The sequence below is a fragment of the Mustela nivalis genome (assembly GCF_964662115.1).
Source record: "Mustela nivalis genome assembly, chromosome: 7".
NCBI classification, from domain to species: Eukaryota; Metazoa; Chordata; class Mammalia; order Carnivora; family Mustelidae; genus Mustela; species Mustela nivalis.
The window spans coordinates 81793350-81811880 of NC_139026.1; the positions used below are offsets into that span (position 1 = coordinate 81793350).

Here is an 18531-nt window from a genome sequence, read left to right on the forward strand (position 1 = left end):
TACTGGGCAGCTCTCGGCATGTGACAGCTGCATGTGAAGAGCTTCTCAGTGGTGCCTGGGTGGCTCAGTGGGTTAAAGCCTCTGCCTTTGACTCAGGTCATGATCCCAGGGTCCTGGGATCCAGCCCCACATCGGGATCTCTGCTCAGCAGGGAACCTGCTTCCTCCTCTCTCTCTGCCTGCCTCTCTGCCTACTTGCAATCTCTGTCAAATAAATAAGTAAAATCTTAAAAAAAAAAAAAAAAAAAGAGCTCACTGGGCAGAAGCAGACATTTAAAAGGGTTTTTGTGACTGGCAGGGGGTGAGGGAAATGCTGTGACCCATCTATAGGGTCACTCTCATGAGGAAGTAGGCAGGGCCAAGCTGATCTGGGGTCGTGTGTAAACTGAGGTCAGTATACACACTTCAGATCATCTCTAGTCTTAAATTTTGCATATCCATCCACAAAAATACCAACATTTGTTTTCTGTGTACCATATTCCAGGTTTTATCCTAAGCATTTGATTTCCATGATCTCTTCTAATACTCAAACACATGTAAGAAAGGCACTCTTGGGCGCCTGGGTGGCTCAGGTCGTGATCTCAGGGTCCTGGGATTGAGTCCCGCATCGGGCTTTCTACTCAGCAGGGAGCCTACTTCCTCCTCTCTCTCTCTGCCTACCCTCTCTGCCTACTTGTGATCTCTGTCAAATAAATAAATAAATTCTTTAAAACAACAAAAAAAGAAAGGCACTCATTTCTATTTAATAGACAAGTGAACTGAGGCAGAATGGGTACAAGTGGAGTTGGGAGGAGTTGCCTAATAAATCGTGATCACAAAACATCTAAGCCTTACTCTGACAAAGCTGGAGAGAACCAACTAAACCCATGGAATGAGGAATGTGCTTTAATTTTATTACTTTCCAAACAGTAGACCTCAATAGTTTCAGATTTCACAACCACTTTACAGGTAACAATTAATTTATAAGGAAAAATTCCAGTTGACCATCTTTTAAAGAAGTGCTACAATCAGTATCTTCTTGGCCAGATCATTTGATATTTACTCTTCTCTCCAAATGTCTTCCTTTTGATGATTTCATTGCAATGTAGTATCTCCTTCCGAATAAAAAAAGGAAAAGAAAAGAAATTCAGTGGGCCTTCATGCAATATCAGATCCCCCAAAATTACTGAATGTAAAGAAGTGGTCTAAAGAAAATCCTCAGGAAATCTAGAGGTTTTTATTTAGTGACCATCTTCTATTGCCACAAATAACTTAGCATTGATGGCATAAAAGAGGACTTTAGTAGGATGAGCTTGAAATACTGAATGGAAAATTACTGCACTCTGATCATTCATTAGTGACTTTTCAAAGAATGGGCTACTGCGGGTAACTTAGCAGCCAACTGAAAAAAAAAATGCCATAAGCCAAGCTGATTATTTTACTGTCATTCAGCTGATGAAAAAAGTGGATGTGGGCTTGGTGTTATGATTAATAATAAGTCACTTGGTTATGTGTTATGTGCACAAAGAAAATTCCACATCTTGACCTTGGGAGAAAATAGGCTTGTAATTTGGGGGGTAGTCTTAATGTAATTATTACCATCTGGGCCTTTCACTGAATTTCCCCCCCCATTTCTAACACTGTTAGCAGGAATATCCTTGATTCTGTTATTGAAGATCCCTTGGCATAATAGTGACCTCACAGGAATGATTAATGACTCTTAATCAGAGAATGGGGGACAGGATTCCAAGCTCCAGTTGGAACACTGAATATAATTAGCATATTCACTTTGCAGAAGACAGTCACTTTTTTGTTAGTTTGTGCTCTAGTGCTTTGACTGAAACGGGTAAGTAATTATTTCACATCCCTTTATTTATTGTAGTGACCTCTAATACTAAGCATGCTTTTAATTTTGGGAGAAGACTGCCTGTTGCGTGACTTCTTAGGGTCTACGCTTTTGATGTTGGATAGTTTGTCCTCAGTAATAGTCTAATTATCCTTCTGGAGGAGATGTTTTGTTTTCAAAGGGGATTTTTCATGGCTTAAATCGGATACCCCAAAGCTGCCAAGTAATAAAAGAGATGGTTAAGATTCTAAATCTTCTTGCCTAACTACTAACTAAAAGCCAGAAGTGTTGGTGTTATTTTGGTGACCACAGTATTGCATTCTTCTTGCAAAACTGCATAATTGAAGGGGTGGGGTCTGGTTTGCATTCCATCAAAACTGACTTTTATAGCCCTTAGAAAGCTGGAAATCTGCTTCATGTTTAACATCTCTTGCCACAAAAGGTTCATCCTTTTTTCATGTTGAGTCATTGAAAAAAACATTGATGTTCAGAGTTTTTTCTAATCAAAGTGATGAATACCCTTAATATCTTTTTGTACTGAAATATGTTCCAATAGTATCTTCTGTTGTTGATCTGTTACTTTTTTGTTCAGTCTTCATGTGCCAAATAATTTAGTTCTGACTTTATCTCTTAATAAGTAATAAATAACAGTTCATTGGTGAGCAAATGCATGTTTAACATCTGTTTTGATGAGCTGGAGATTTCCCACCTTGTGGGAAGCATTTCAGAGCATTTCTCCTCCCTATGTTGCACTTAGCCTGGAAGGAAGTTCTTAATGCCTGGATACAGTTTCTGTCCCTGCTCCCTTTCCTTTCCCCCCACCTAGAATTGATAGAAGATGGGAACCAAAGAAAAAAATCAAACAATGAATCTCAAAGGAAGACCCAGAAGTAAATATCTGAGCCAAAAAAAACTCTGAGTCGGATATAGCATTAAAATAGTTACAGTTATGGAATGAGGAATTAAAGAGAAATGCCAAACATGACAAAGTCCCCTAGACTCTGCCATAGTCCCGTGACTGAAAGTCCTGCCAGTTTCCAACTCTCTTCCCGAAACCATTCCATATGGATGTCTAGCTTGTGCTGGAAGGAGGCAGATTTTTATACCTGCCTTAATAACATACCTGGGCCTCCCTTATCTCCCTGTTCTGTCCAAACTCAGAGCCCACTGCCACCAGAGCAATTTCGTTAGTCTTCTTTTCTCCAGGTGAAATAAACAGTAATCACTATTTATGAGAGAATAGCTCTTTACCATCCAGGTTAGTGACTTCATTATCCCTCAAATACTTTCCAGTCAGGGTCTACTAACTTGCAGATATAATATTGCGGGGCCATATGGGCTGGGTCTCTGTACAGCCAACATAACTGTCGTTGTGTGGCAAATTATAATGTAAAATTAATGTGACTTCCAGTTTTAGTCAAATACAGATAAAGATCCTTCAGGCTTTATGCCACCTTCCCCATTAGCAGTATCTTTTTGTTTTTCCCCTTTATTCCTAAATGCAGGAAAATTCTTTCTTGCAGTTGTATGTCAAAAGGCTCAGATATCCCTGCCCAAGTGAATAAATCTAGACTTATTTTCATTCCAAATTACCCGTCTTTAGTGCCCATTTGTTTCATTTTTTGCCTTGTTTCAGCTCATTTTTCATTGCCTTTTTCCCCTAAAACTATTTTTAAAAACTTGAATTTTTTTGCCCTTTTATGTCTTATTAAAGTCTAAACTGACTATAATCCCTTTCATGCCACTAAGCAGGGAATATTCCTGAATTCTAAAAAACAAAATCATTTTCCACTTCTAAATTCATATTTCATTCAAATTTTGGAAATATTTCTTTACCTTCTGTTCATAAGTAGATAATTATCAATTCTTGGCTAAAAAGGTAGGAAATTTTGTCTACATTAAAAAAAATCTTCCATAGAATGTAATTATTCTTTTAGTCTAGTGAAATTAACCAGTTCCCACCCAATTTATTGCCTCATACTGGAAAATGTCACAAACCAGGCATCTGACTTTTAAGAATTGGCTACTGCCCAAATTCCGTGCCCAAGAGTGAGTATGGCTTTAAGAACAGTTGGCATGGTGATTCACAGACCTGTACCCCTTGGGATAAAAATACATTATATGTTTAAAAAAATTTAAAAATTAATAATAAAAAACAGTTGGCAGATTCAGCTCTGGTCATGATCCTAGGGTCCTGGAATCGAGCCCCACGTCGGGCTCTCTGCTCAACGGGGAGCCTGCTTCCTCCTCTCTCTCTCTCTCTGCCTGCCTCTCTGCCTACTTGTAATCTCTAGCTGTCAAATAAATAGATAAGTAAATAAGAACAGTTGGCAGAGTCTTGAAGGAATGAACAGGACAGACATAAATCTTGTCTCTTAAGAGTTAGCTCAAGGTCCACATGTCCTATCACCTACCCATTATATGAAGTTACTTTGTGAAAAATAGAATTATATAAGTATAAATTCTTCTCTTTTTTTTGGTAGTCTTTTTTAATAATAATTATAATTTCTATGGTTACTGTTAACATTTTAGTGTAATAGAAGAAGTTTTGGAGCCAAACAGACTTGGGTTTGAACTCCAGTTCCACCATTGTGTGGTCTTAGACAAGTGAGTTGGCTTTTGTAAGTCCTAGTGGCCTTATCTGTGAAGCAGCACATAAGAAAACCTACTTAATTGTGTGGATATAATTATATATTTAAAGTACTTTTCTACTATCTGACACATAGTATTTCCAAGTTCTTTAATAAAAATTATCAATACTTCATCTACTTCAAAAAAGTGTTTTAAGACATAAAAGAAAGAAGTGATTTAGCAATATCAAATCAGAGTTCAAGCACGAGAAGAATATTGAAACCACCTATGATAAAGATTTCTTCAGTTTTATGAGCAACAGGAATTAACTTTTATGTCTTCAGAACCTTCAGATTACCAGGAAGACAAGATATCTGAGACATTTCTATAAGCCCAGAAACTGTAGAAGGTAGCTCTCAGGGAGGGTTATGAGTGCTCTACAAGATGAATATCAGTCTCATTAGAAAGTCCTACCCATCCAATCTCCTTACTTTAGAGAAATGAGGAATCTGGATTTCAGAGAGTTTATGACAGCCAACTGGTGGTATTGCTGAGAACTAAAAACTAGTTTGCTTCCCAAACTAGTTTGCGTTGAATGATCTTTCCATATGTAGTTATTTTGAGTCAACTAGAAAATCTGCAAGAACATCAAAATAATGTTCTTTCTTCCTCTGGCCTCAGTAATGACTGGTTAAGAATGCTTTGGAGCAAATACCAAAGCAGTTGCAGATCCTCAGTGTTCCAGAATAGCTATTTTAAGTTCTCCAAGGAAAAATTCCTGATAAAGACCTTTTTTCACAGTAACTAAAAAGGCTCCTGGCTCTCTTGTCAGAAAGTGGCTATTGAGACCTCAAATACAAGATGATCTCCTTTGAAGTAGCAGGAGGGAATGAACAGAACTCTAGAATGGACATCAAAAAACTCCTTGATCCTAGTAATAACTCACGTCTACCTTTTATGTGGCATAAAGTGAACTTTATATATCTCTGAATTTCAAGTTATTTTTACTCTTCTTTTTTTCTCACACATACCATACTTGGTCCAGCAACAAAATGTGAGGGTGCTATCTTTAAAATATCTCCAGAATCTGACCAATACTCATCATTTCCACTGCTAAATCCTTCTTCTAAGCTGCTATCATTTCTTCTCTGGTCAGTTAAAGAAATCTAATGAATTTGCCTGATTCTACCCTTTTCTGCTCAACACATTAATTAGTAAGGGTAACCTCAGAGTTTGTTAGCCAGACTTCCATAATGGATCTGTCCCTTGTTTAACAACCTTAATTTGTCCCTAAAAACCCTGCTACTAAGTGAAACCCTGGTCTTTTATAAAAGTATTTTCTTTAGGGGCGCCTGGGTGGCTCAGTGGGTTAAGCCGCTGCCTTCGGCTCAGGTCATGATCTCAGGGTCCTGGGATCGAGTCCCACATCGGGCTCTCTGCTCAGCAGGGAGCCTGCTTCCCTCTCTCTCTCTCTACCTGACTCTCCATCTACTTGTGATCTCTCTCTGTCAAATAAATAAATAAAATCTTTTTTAAAAAAAAGTATTTTCTTTAATTTAAATTTCTTTAATTATGATTAATTCCATTGCAGTCGCAAACACACAAAAACTGTATACAGATAGGAACCTATTTTAATTGAACAATAAAAATATTGTTCAATTGTCATAACATTGTATAAGCAATTAAAATCAAATTGAAGATAAATTGTGCTTAAAATATAATGACATGAAGGTTTGTTTTACTCAGCAAAGAGGAAAAGACTTGATGGGTTCTCGTTGGTGGACATGTGTTGAAGGTCGTTGTTCTTTGTAGGCTATATTCTTCCTTCTGAACAATTTTCTTTAGTAATGTTTTCAACAATTTGAAGGATCATGGTTATTTTGTACTCAAAGTACACTTAAAATTATGGTATAGAAGCATACCATAAAGTTATGGTATAGAAGCATTCTGTGGTATAGAAGCATAGAAATATACCTTTAGTCAAAATAATAGCTAAAGATGAAAGCACTTGGAATGATTAAATAGTCTATGTAGGACATATAGAATGAAAAGTGATAAAAATGTTATCTCTTCATCTTTCTGACTAGGCATACTTAGGCAAAATAAAACATCTTTAGTTTATCTGAACATGGTGCACAGTTCAAAATTTGTTCTGATGTTTGATGACTAATAGCTGTTGAGTCACATAGAATAAATAGCATGTTTTCCTCAAAAATGGCAATGTCAAAATATATTTCTTACACTTATTTGCTCTCCTTGCTTTAGGAAATAAAGATCACTATATCAAAAGAAGAAAGAGTTGTTTAGAAAGTGGGACAGCTGTTCAAGAGTCATATGGCAAAGAGTGGTTAACTGAATGGGCACTGTGTATGGTAAATCTGGGTTTACTGGTCTTTTACTAAGGTCTTCAGTACTTTGTATGGCACTGTAGAACAGCGGTGGCTCATTTATAACCCAAGAATCAGAATACAGGGAAGGGTTTTACCTAACATATTTCACAAGTAATTAATTCAACATGCATTTTTAAAGTACCTATTATATAACAGGTACCCTGATAGAACAGGTAAGCCCAAAAAGAGGGTTATCCTCATTCTCAAGGATTCCTCTGCTATAATATTACAAGCACTATAATATGGAGCACTCTGCACATCCTTGTCCACATTTGCTATGTCTTGTCTTTTTTTTTTTTTTAAGCCATTCAAAGAGGTGTGAGGTGATATCTCACAACAGTTGTGATTTTCATTTCCCTCTTGATGAGTGATGAGCATCTTTTCATGCGTCTCTTGGTCATTTGTAAGTCTTCTTCGGAAAAATGTCCATTCAGGTCCTCTGCCCATTTAGATAAGATTTTATTCACTTGTTTGAGAGAAAGAGAGAGAGCGCATCGGGGGAGGGGAAAGGAGGAAAATGGAAAAACAGATATCCCACTGAGCAAGGAGCCCAACATGGGGCTTGATCCCAGGACCCTGTGACTATGGCCTGAGCTAAAGGCAGATGCTTCACTGGCTGAATCACGTAGGTGCCTGGTCCTCTGCCCATTTTTAAGTGAGTTGGGTTTTTGTTTTTGTTTTTGGTGTTGAGTTGTATTAATTCTTTATATATTTATTCCTAATCCCTTATCAGATATATCATTTATAAATATCTTCTTGCATTCAGGAGGTTATCTTATAGTTTTGTTGATAGTTTATTTCATGGTGCAAAAGCTTTTTATTTTGGTACAGTCCTAATAGTTCAATTTTGCTTTTGTTTCCCTTGCTTAAGGGGACATGTCTAGAAAAATGTTGTTATGGCTTATGTTAAAGAAACTACTGCTTATGTATTCTTCTAGAGGTTATATGGTTTCAGGTCTTTAATCCATTTTGAGTTTACTTTTGTGTATGGTGTGAGAAAGTGGTCTAGTTTCATTCTTTTGCATGCAGCTATCCAGTTTTTCTAGCATATTTGTTGAAGAGATTTTTTTTCCCCATCATATGTTCTTGTCTCCTTTGTCATAGATTAATTAACTGATATACATGAATTTGTTTCTGGGCTCTCTGTTCTTTTCCATTGGTCTATGTGTCTGTTTTTGTGTCAGTATCATACTACAGCTTTGTAGCTAGTATTGTGATACCTCCAGGTTTGTTCTTTCTCAAGACTGCTTTGGCTATTCAGGGTCTTTTATGGTTACATACAATTGTGGTATTACTTGTCCTAATTCTTTGAAAAATGGTTGGTGTTTGGATGGTGATTGCATTATATCTGTAGATTGCTTTTGGTTGTTCAGACACTTCAATCATATTGGTTCTTCCAGTCCCTGAGTATAGAATATCTTTGTATTTGTTAGTGTCATCTTCAATGTCTTTACTCAGCATTTTATAGTTTTTGGAGCATGGGTTTCTTTTTTGTTTTTGTTTTTTACCTCCTGGGTTAAGTTTATTCTTGTGTATTTTATTCTTGTTTGTGCAATTGTAAAGGGGATTGTTTTCTTAATTTCTCTTTCTGTTACTTCATTATTAGCATAAATAAATGTAACTGATTTCTTTATATTTTATATCTATGACTTTATTGAGCTCACTTACTAGTTTTAGTAGTTTTTTGGTGGAATCATTAGGGTTTTCTACACATAATATTATGCCATCTGAAAACAGTAAAAGTTTTATTTCTTTGTTACCAATTTGGATGCATTTTACTTCTTTTTCTTGTCTGATTACTATGGCTAGGACTTCCAATACTATGTTGAATAGAAGTGATGAAAATGGACATCTTGTTTTTTTTCCTGATCTTTGAAGAAAAGCTCTCAGTTTTTTTTTCCACTGAATATGATGTCAGCTGTGGGTTTTTCATATATGGCCTTTATTATGTTGAGGTATGTTGCCTATAAACCTACTTTTTGAGTCTTCATCATGAATGGATGTTGTACTTTATCAGATGCTTTTTCTGCATCTATTGAGTTGATCATGTGATTTTTTACCCTTTCTTTTATTAATGTAATGTAACCCATTGTTGTTCTGTGAATATTGAACCACCCTTTCCTTCTTGAACTATAAATCCCACTTGATCATGGTGAATATTTTGTTAATGAGTTGTTGGATTCAGTTTGCTTATAATTTGTTGAGGATTTTTTAATCTATGTTCATCAAAAATACTAGCCTGTAATTGTCTTTTTTTTTCTTAAGTTCCTTGAGAAATTGAAAAATATAATTACCACATGATCTAGTAATTCCGCTACTGGGTATTTACCTTAAGAAAAAAAAAAGCAGTAATTTGAAAAGATATATGCACTATGTTTATTGCAGCATGATTTGCAATAGCTAAGATATGAAGGAAACCAAGCATCCATCCATAAATCAATGGATAAAGATATGGCATGTGTACACACACACACACACACACACACACACACACACATGCATGCACACACTGAAATATTACTCAACCATGAAAAAGAATGGGCTCTTGCCATTTGAAACAAGATGGATGGACTTAGAGGGTGTAAGGATAAATGAATTAAGTCAAAGAAAAATACCATATTATTTCACTCATATATGGAACTTAGGAAACAAAATGCATGAACAAACAAAAAAAGAGACCAGAAAAACAAACAAAAAAACAAAGCCAAATAGAGAGTACAAACTGGTGGTTGCCAGAGTGAGGTAGGTAAAGGGATAGGTAAAATAGATAAAGGGGATTAAGAGTACACATATGGTGATAAGCACCAACTAAGGATAGAATTGTTGCATTATTATATTATACTCTTGGAACTAATAACACTGTATGCTTAACAACCTTAACAACAGGAAAAAAAAACTACAGAGTGCTCTGGGAGCAGATAGGATGGAGCCTCTAATTTTCCGGGAGTAGGGTGAAATTTTTAAGGAGCAACACAGAAAAAGGTACATCTTAAGATGAGCTTTGAAAGGGCAAATAGCCTGAAAATAGAGGTGAAGTTGGGAACCTGGGTGGTCCAGGTAGAAGAAGAGTATCTGAAATGGTATTGAGTCATTAAAAATAGTCTTTTCTTTGGAGCACCAGGGAGTCTCAATTGATTAAGCGTCTGCCTTTCGCTCGGGTCATGATCCCAAGGGTCCTGGAATCAAGCCCCATGTTGGGCTTCCTGCTTCTCATGTTAGGAGCCTGCTTCTCAGAACCTCTCCTTCCTGCTTGTGCTCTCTCTCTCACTATCTCTGTCACTATCTGCCACTCTCTCTTAAATAAATAAATAAATAAAATCTTTGGAAAAAATCTTTTTCCTTAAGGTGGCACCTTCCATTTATGAGCTTTCATCAGTGTTGATAGTGCTTTGTTTCATATTTAGACAATGAAATCTACTGAAAGGCTAAATAAGGGGGAAAATGATTGTAATTTCTACCCACAAGGATGTTGTTGAAGTATCACTTATTGCTCGAGTTATCTATGGCAACAAAACAGTTCACCCAAAACTTGATGGCATAAAGCAATAGCCATTTGATTATGCTTATGAATTATATAGGGCAGAAATTTGAAGAATAGCAAGGAGGGCTTGACTCAGCTTCATGATATCCCAGTACTCAACTAGGAATATTGGAAAGCTGAGCTAATTTAAATGGCTGGGAGTTGGAATCATCTGAAGTCTCCTTCACTCAGTGGGTAGCACCAATGCTGAGATGATTTGAAAGATATGTTCATTGCAGAACACCTATACATGAATTCTCTAGATTGCCTAGGCTTCTCCCAGCATAGATACTTGGTACAAAATTGGAGTGTCCTTAGAGGAAGCATCCCTAAAACCAGCATCCCAAAGAATCAAATGGAAGGTGTGTGGTTTTCACTGAAAGAGCCTCAAATGTCACAGAATGTCATTTTCTCTGTCTTTTATTGGTTGATGTAGTCCCAATTGAAATAAAATGGTCATATACCCCATCTTTCCATGACAGAGGCGTTAAGGAATTTGTAACCATTTACTTAAATCCCCACATTTGACATTATAAACATTATTATTAAACATTATAAAATGTTTAATAATTACACAGTGGTATTTTCTCTATAGATTAGAATGGGAGAAATTTCTGGTTTAGTTGTCAGGTAAAATCTTTCCTCTTTTGAGCAATTGGTATATATTTTTTTAGATTTCTTTTCAGTGTACCAAAATTCATTGTTTATGCACCACACCCAGTGCTCCATGCAATACGTGCCCTCGATAATACCCACCACCAGGCTCACCCTACTTTTCACCTCCCACCCCTTCAAAACAATTGGTATAATTTTACTTTCTGATCACTTGAATCATATAATTGCATTTCTCTCTGAAGTTTGGTGACTTGGAATATTTTTGTGTTGTTATTTAAAATATTTCTAAAGAAGACACAGAGTAAATTGAAGTCTGTTTGTCGGAGACTATAATTTGAATTTTATATGCATATGGACTAGGGGCAGGGGATGAAGATGGGAAGATAGGGGCCAGGTCAGCAGGGGCATATATCTCCTGCTGAGGACTGATCCACTTTATGTTATCTCATTTCACCTTTATATTTATCCTGTGGTAGAGACATTGACATTTAAATTTTATAAAGAGAATTATCAGGATAAATTACCTTTTGACTTTTGACCTTTAAAGTTCAAGGGCAACATGATGGAATTATAACTACAAATTTTGATTTTTCATTTCATTAAAACATTGTAATTTAAACACTAGCTTTTACAGTAAATTAGACCAGTATGTCTAGAACTATATATAGGAAAGAACCCATTTTATTTTTTTACTTTCGATTTGCCTATCGCTGACATTCCATAAAAAGAAATTTAAAGAAAGAAGAAAACAGCTATAAATTATAAGCCCCCCACTTTTTTTTTATTAGATTCAATAGGTATAAAATTGCTTTGTCAAATTACTGTGAAGTTTCTAAACTCTTAACTTCAATTTCTGCACTTAACTTGGCAACAGTTTTTGGACCACCGCCTATCTACAGACAACTTCGAGTAATATTGACCTAGAGGATTAGATTTAGGCAGAAAGAACGTTTTTCTTGCCTTGATCTCTAACCCAAAACTTAGTTACTAGTCTGCACTGAGTGGCCATCTCAGTCAGCTTTTTTTTTTTTTTAAGAGTTGAATACAACTGTCTTTCAGTGATTTATGCAGAAGGGTCAGCTTACTCCCAATGGCCTGGGGAATTGTCAGTGCCTTGCCCATTGTTTAGCCACAGCCAGTATTCAAAGACCATAGTGATTAAGCAATGGCATATGCACAATATGCTTATAATTTACAGGCAGCCAGGGGCCCTTCCCGCAGAGTTCTTGCTTGTATTGAATGGTAAAGAGAGACTGGATCTATTTGAATGCTATCTATATATGGGAAGTAGAAGGTGGCTCTATCTTGAAGCTGTATTTGTGTTTGCCAAAAAAGTACTCTAAAAATATCATGTGTCTTTAGAAAATGTGTGTGGATTAAGAATTTTTCTTTGCATAGCCTGGCTGAAATTTTGTTAGGATTTTGTGGTAGACTGTATGCTACATGAGTACTTTCTAAGCTTCTTTTCCAAGAAAGAGAAAGGAATGCAGTTTCAATTTAATATCAGAAGAATTTGCCAGTTTGGGATGCCTCATGAGGTTTGGCAACATCAGATTGGCATAACATTTTCCAAAGTGAATTTAAAGGGATTAGAGTTTGCTTGTCCTGATTCTTATCCTTCAGCAGATGATTTCTCAGAATAAGGCATTGTAAAGAAAACTATGGTAGACCAGCCCAGCTAACACAAGTAGACTGTCAACTTGTTCAGTATGTTAGTATCCCTAAGTGTAGTTGTCAACATTTATTGTACATTGAAAGCACTGGAGGAGCTTTTTAAAAATGCTGATTCCTGGACCTCATCTAGATCTAAATTCATTATTCTGGATTAGCACCTATGCATGGATGCTTTTTAAAACCTCACATAATAATTCTACTGGTCATCAAGGTTGGGGACCACTGCCCTCAACTAAAGGATACATGATGGCTGAGTCAATATTACTGGGGTCAAAATCTGTTCTCGTTATGTTACAGAAAAATTTTGCTTCAATAATTGATGAAAGTAATATATGTGCTTACTACCTTTATTGTTGTATGTAAAAATCCAATCAATTTGGGAAATAAATATATGACAAATAAATAACTAAAAATAATTTGTTGAGCACTGATATGGACTTATTACACTATCCCAGTTTATCATCACAGTGTTAAAGAAGTCAGCTTATATTTTGATTTTAGAATTACAAACAATTACAGAGGTACACATAGCTTATGAAAATTATCTATGGTCCTAACTGGGGGAAAAAAAAAAAAGACAGAGCCCTGGATGTTTTAGTTTGAGATCTAGTATCTTTTTATTTATTGACTACTTAGCATTTTAAAGTCAATGTCTTCTCCCCACTGATACTTTTTTGGTCCAGTCTATGTCTCCACTCTTCCACAGGCCACTTTTTCCCCCAGTACCTCTGGATTCTAAATTAAAATTTAAGTTCAATTCCCTGCCAGGTTTTGGATTGTCCATAACCTGTTCCTGCTGTATTCTCTAACATTAGCTCTTTCTCCCACTATTTCCCATTTCAATTTGTCACCTTTGAGTTATCCTTGACTTAGAAATGCTACCAATTTCTGGATATTAATTTCGTATCCTACCCTTTACTGAATTCATATATTACTTCTAGTTTTTGGTGGAGTTTTTAGGATTTTCTATGTATAGTATTATGCTATCTGCAAATAGTGAGTATTTAACTTTTTCTGGTCTGATTGCTGTGACTAAGACTTCTGGTACTATATGGAGTGAAAGTGGTAAATAGACATTCTAGTCTTGTTTCTGACCCTAGGAGGAAAGCTTTCCATTTTTCACCATTCAGTATGATGCTGTTATCTGTGGGTGTCTTCTATATGGACTTTATGATATTGAGGGTGTGTGTGTGTGTGTGTGTAATATTATCGATATTTTATTGAAAGAAAATACTAAATAACAGAAGTTAAGTGCAAAAAACAACTTTCCCAAACCCCCATGTAGCTATTTAAGGCTGTTTCTAAAATGATGATTTGTTTGTATTCGTTTTTTTTTTTTTTTTTTTTTGGTAGTTTAATGACACTTTAAAGGTAATGCACACATAATAATTTTTAAAATCTCAAACAACACCTAAAAAATTAATGTATATTGTGAAGAGTCTTCCAACCCTGTCAGGTTCCCAGTACTCCAACCCAGTGGCAACCAAGCTTACCAATTTTTGCATTTTCTTTAAGATGTATTTTTTAAAATTAACATATAATGTATTATTTGTTTCAGGGTTACAGGTCTGTGATTCACCAGTCTTACACACAACTCACAGCACTCACCATAGCATATACCCTCCCCAATGTCCATCACCCAGCCACCCCATCTCTCCCACCCTGCTCCCCTTCGGCAACCCTGTTTGTTTCCTATGTTTAAGAATCTCTTATGGTTTGTCTTTCAAACAATTTAACCTCTTTTTAATTTTTCCCTCCCTTCCCTTATGATCCTCTGTTTTGTTTCTTAAATTCCACATATGAGTGAAATCATATGACAGTTGTCTTTCTCTAGTTAACTTAGTTTATTTAACACCACACTCTCTAGTTCCATCCACGTCACTGCAAATAGCAAGATTTCATTTCTTGGTGGCTGCATAGTATTCCCTTGTGTGTACACACACACACACACACACACACACACACACACACATACCACATCGTCTTTATCCATTCATCTGTTGATGGACATCTAGGTTCTTTCCATAGTTTGGCTATCATGGACATTACAGCTATAAACATTGGGGTGCACGTGCCCCTTTAGATCACTATGTTTGTATCCTTTGTGTAAATGCCCAGCAGTGCAATTACTGGATTGTAGGGTAACTCTATTTTCAACTTTTTGAGGAATCTCTATACTGTTATCCTGAGTAGCTGCACCAGCTTGTATTCCTACCAACAGTGTAATAGGATTCCCCTTTCTTCACATCCTCACCAACACCCATTGACTGAGATTCCTGACTTGTTAATTTTAGCCTAACTGGCGTGAGGTGGTATCTCATTGCGGTTTTGATTTGTATTTCCCTGCCCGGTGATGTTGAGCATTTTTTCATGTGTTTTTTGGCCATCTGGATGTCTTCTTTGGAGAAATGTCTGTTCATGTCTTCTGCCCATTTCTTTTCTGGATTATTTGCTCTTTGGGTGTTGAGTTTGAAGTTCTTTATAGATTGGATACTAGCCCTTTATCTGAAAAAAACATTTGCAAATACCTTCTCCCATTCCCATTCCGTAGGTTGTCTTGGTTTTGTCGACTGTTTCCTTTGATGTGCAAAAGCTTTTTATGTTTTTTTTTTTAAGATGGTAAATTATTTTTTTTTATAAACATATAATATATTTTTATCCCCAGGGGTACAGGTCTGTGAATCGCCTGGTTTACACACTTCACAGCACTCACCAAAGCACATACCCTCCCCAATGTCCATAATCCTATCCCCTTCTCCCAACCCCCTCCCCCCAGCAACCCTCAGTTTGTTTTGTGAGATTAAGAGTTACTTATGGTTTTTCTCCCTCCCAATCCCATCTTGTTTCATTTATTCTTCTCCTTCTCCCTTAAGTGGTGATGCAACATGGGGGCTTAAGGGCAAAAGCTTTTTATCTTGATGAAGTCCCGATAGTTCATTTTGCCTTTGTTTCCCTTGCCTTTGGAAACACGGCTAGCAAGAAGTTGCTGTAGCCAAGGTGGAAGAAGTTGCTGCCTATGTTCTTCTCTAGGATTTTGATGGATTCCTGCCTCACATTTAGGTCTTTCATTCATTTTGAGTCTATTTTGTATATGGTATAAGGAAGTGGTCCAGTTTCATTCATCTGCATGTGGCTGCCCAACCATCTGTTGAGGAGACTCCTTTTTCCATTGGATATTCTTTCTTGTTGTGTCAAAGATTAGTTGGCTATAGAGTTGAGGGTTCCATTGATCCATGTCTGGTTTTGGGCCAATATTATATTGTCTTGATGATTACAGTTTTGTAATAGAGCTTGAAGTCCAGAATTATGATGCTGCCAGCTTTGGTTTTCTTTTCAACATTCCTTTGGCTCTTTGGGGTCTTTTCTGATTCCATACAAGTTTTAGAATCATTTGTTCCAGCTCTGTGAAAAACTTGATGTTATTTTCATAGGTATTACATTGAATGTATAGATTGCTCTAGGTAGCATAGACATTTTAATGATATTTGTTCTTCCAATCCATGAGCATGGAATGTTTTGCCATTTCTTTGTATCTTCCTCATTTTCTTTTATGAGTGTTCCAGAGTTTTCTGAGTATAGATCCTTTGCCTGTTTGGTTAGGCTTTCTCCTAAGTATGGGTACCGTTTTGGGTACAATTGTAAATGGGATTGACTCTTTAATTTCTCTTTCTTCTGTCTCATTGTTAGTGTACAAAAATGTTGAGGTTTTGATGTGAGAATATATATCTTGCAAGTTGAACTTAAAATCCCCCATTGCTAATAATTTTGTAAGTCATAATTATTGTAATTTTTTAAATTATGTGTATTACTCTGAAGTTAGGTCTTTATGATGTCAAATATGTGGTTATCTGAAAATATTTCCAATTACTTGATTAATACATACAAATAACCTGGACCAGAGAGAAAGCATAGATTTGACAGTTTCAGCAATCTTCTACAAGTTCAAAATTAAAAAAAAAAATAATTTCATACTTACACATTACATGGTATCACAAGTTTTGTAGACAATGTGAAAAAACACTTCCCTAGAACTGTGACATTCATATCATTTAGACATTCATATCATTTCAATCCCAATTGTTATGAAAAGAACAGTTTCTACAGTTTATGAAGTTTGAGCAAAAGTATAAAATAGGATGTAAAGATTTCACTAGGTTTTGTTGTTACTAACAAAATCAGATCTGAGTCTTGGAGGTAGTTAATACAGCATATTGATCCAGCAGAAGTAGCCAGTATCATTTTTTAGTTAATCATTTTGGTCAATTTGTTAATAAATTAAACTCATGAGTGTTTGTGAAACAGAAGAGATTGTCTTTTCATTTTCAACCAGATGTTACTGATGGGATTAAACACAGGAGTGAATTAATTCAGACAAAAAATCAAGGAGATAAAATTAGAGAAAAATTCTATGAAATTAATACCCTATTTAGAGAAGGACTAACTTGATATCTTTATAAGGCCATATTTTCCAGGAAAGAATATTTTTAATTTATTAGATTATATGATGTAGTAACAAAATTAATTTCAAAGTCATTAGAAATACATATTTTTATTATGTATTTCCTAATTCATGTTCCCATATTCCCATCATAAAATATTTTTTCCCAAAATTGGTTTATTTGTAAAGATTTTTAAAACTATCTTCATCTCCAAGGTTCATCCTGTGACTTATCATTCATTGTACCAGATAATGTTTAGTTTAAAGAACACATATTTCCTTACTAATATTCCATTATATATTTCTCAGGCTCATTGTTCAGTAAAATACTGTTTATTATATAGTATATTACTTAGTGGTTTGTTAGTAATATTTGAGTTCAAATACTGCCTCAATTTCTTTTCCTAGCATTCACTTAAAACTAGACAGACTTCAATTTTTTATACCTATTCATCACAAAACTGCCTATTTTAGGTTTACCATAAGACAGATAATAATAATATTTTAAAAACAGAGAAGTACAACCAGGAATACAGAAGCCTCAAAATGTCTCTAATAGAAGATGCTGGCAGGATAGAAAATTAAGTTAACCAGATGCTTAGCTTTCCTCCACAAACAAATAAAAAAATGTAAGTAGAAGATTTAAATTAAAAACATTTTAATTACATTAAACTCCAAAAGTTAACTCAAAAGAAAGAAACCAATTTAAAAGCCAAAAATGTAAGTACATTTATATTTTACCTCCTTCAGGTCTTACTCTAGGTCTCGGGCACTGGAGTTTTAGTATTCAAAGGGACATAGGAAATGGCTCTCAGAGCATGTAGAGGCAGAAGCTGGCACTGAGTCCTCTACAGAAAACCTAGCCTTCCCCAGCTGTCCTGGCCCTAATAAGAGAGTAGGAAAATGCCACACCGCAATCTGGATATGAAGAAATACAGTCCATCTCTGTCAAAAGCTTTTTGCAAAAAGAGAAAAAATAAGACTCCTAGGAGAAATAAAAATTCCAGTTAAGGTGTGAGCGTAGGATTGTCTTAATGCAAAACTCTTTTCTTTGCTTTGGTTTCTGCTGACTTTCTTTTCGTTGAATTGTCTTGATATTTATGTAGACTAGAGTTTTTCTCGTGAATCCAGAGCCAAAACATTGGATCCTCTATGTACAGACTGTTATAACATATTTATGCATGTCACCCTACCAGCCTTGTTGGTAAAGATAGGCTATATCTCCTATTTTTTTCCTGCAATTATTTTCTAGCATAGATCTCAAGGTTTTGCAAACTAGTGAACATCATACTAAAGCAGTGACAATTTCAGCCTCCTGCCTCAAAGCTAAATTAAGCCAGAAACTGAATCTCATCAGGTCACAGTGTATGCTCTCAAGGAGAATTTCATTGATTCTCCCTAGAACTGCACTTGGGCTTAAAGGTATCATTGTAACCACAAAGCTTCCTGGCCTGGAGAAAGCCACAATTTGAGAAAGGATGTAGGTAGATATAAATATT

General features: G+C 35.8%; 1 long non-coding RNA gene across 1 annotated transcript in view; it reads right to left on the minus strand.

Moving 5' to 3' along the window:
• Positions 1-871: 871 nt before the first annotated feature.
• Positions 872-18531, minus strand: part of LOC309870134 — a 141195-nt gene continuing 123535 nt past the window's right edge. Inside the window, exon 3 of the long non-coding RNA XR_014314502.1 lies at positions 872-1093. This is a non-coding gene — a long non-coding RNA (uncharacterized lncRNA). The remainder of the gene's footprint in view (positions 1094-18531) is intronic.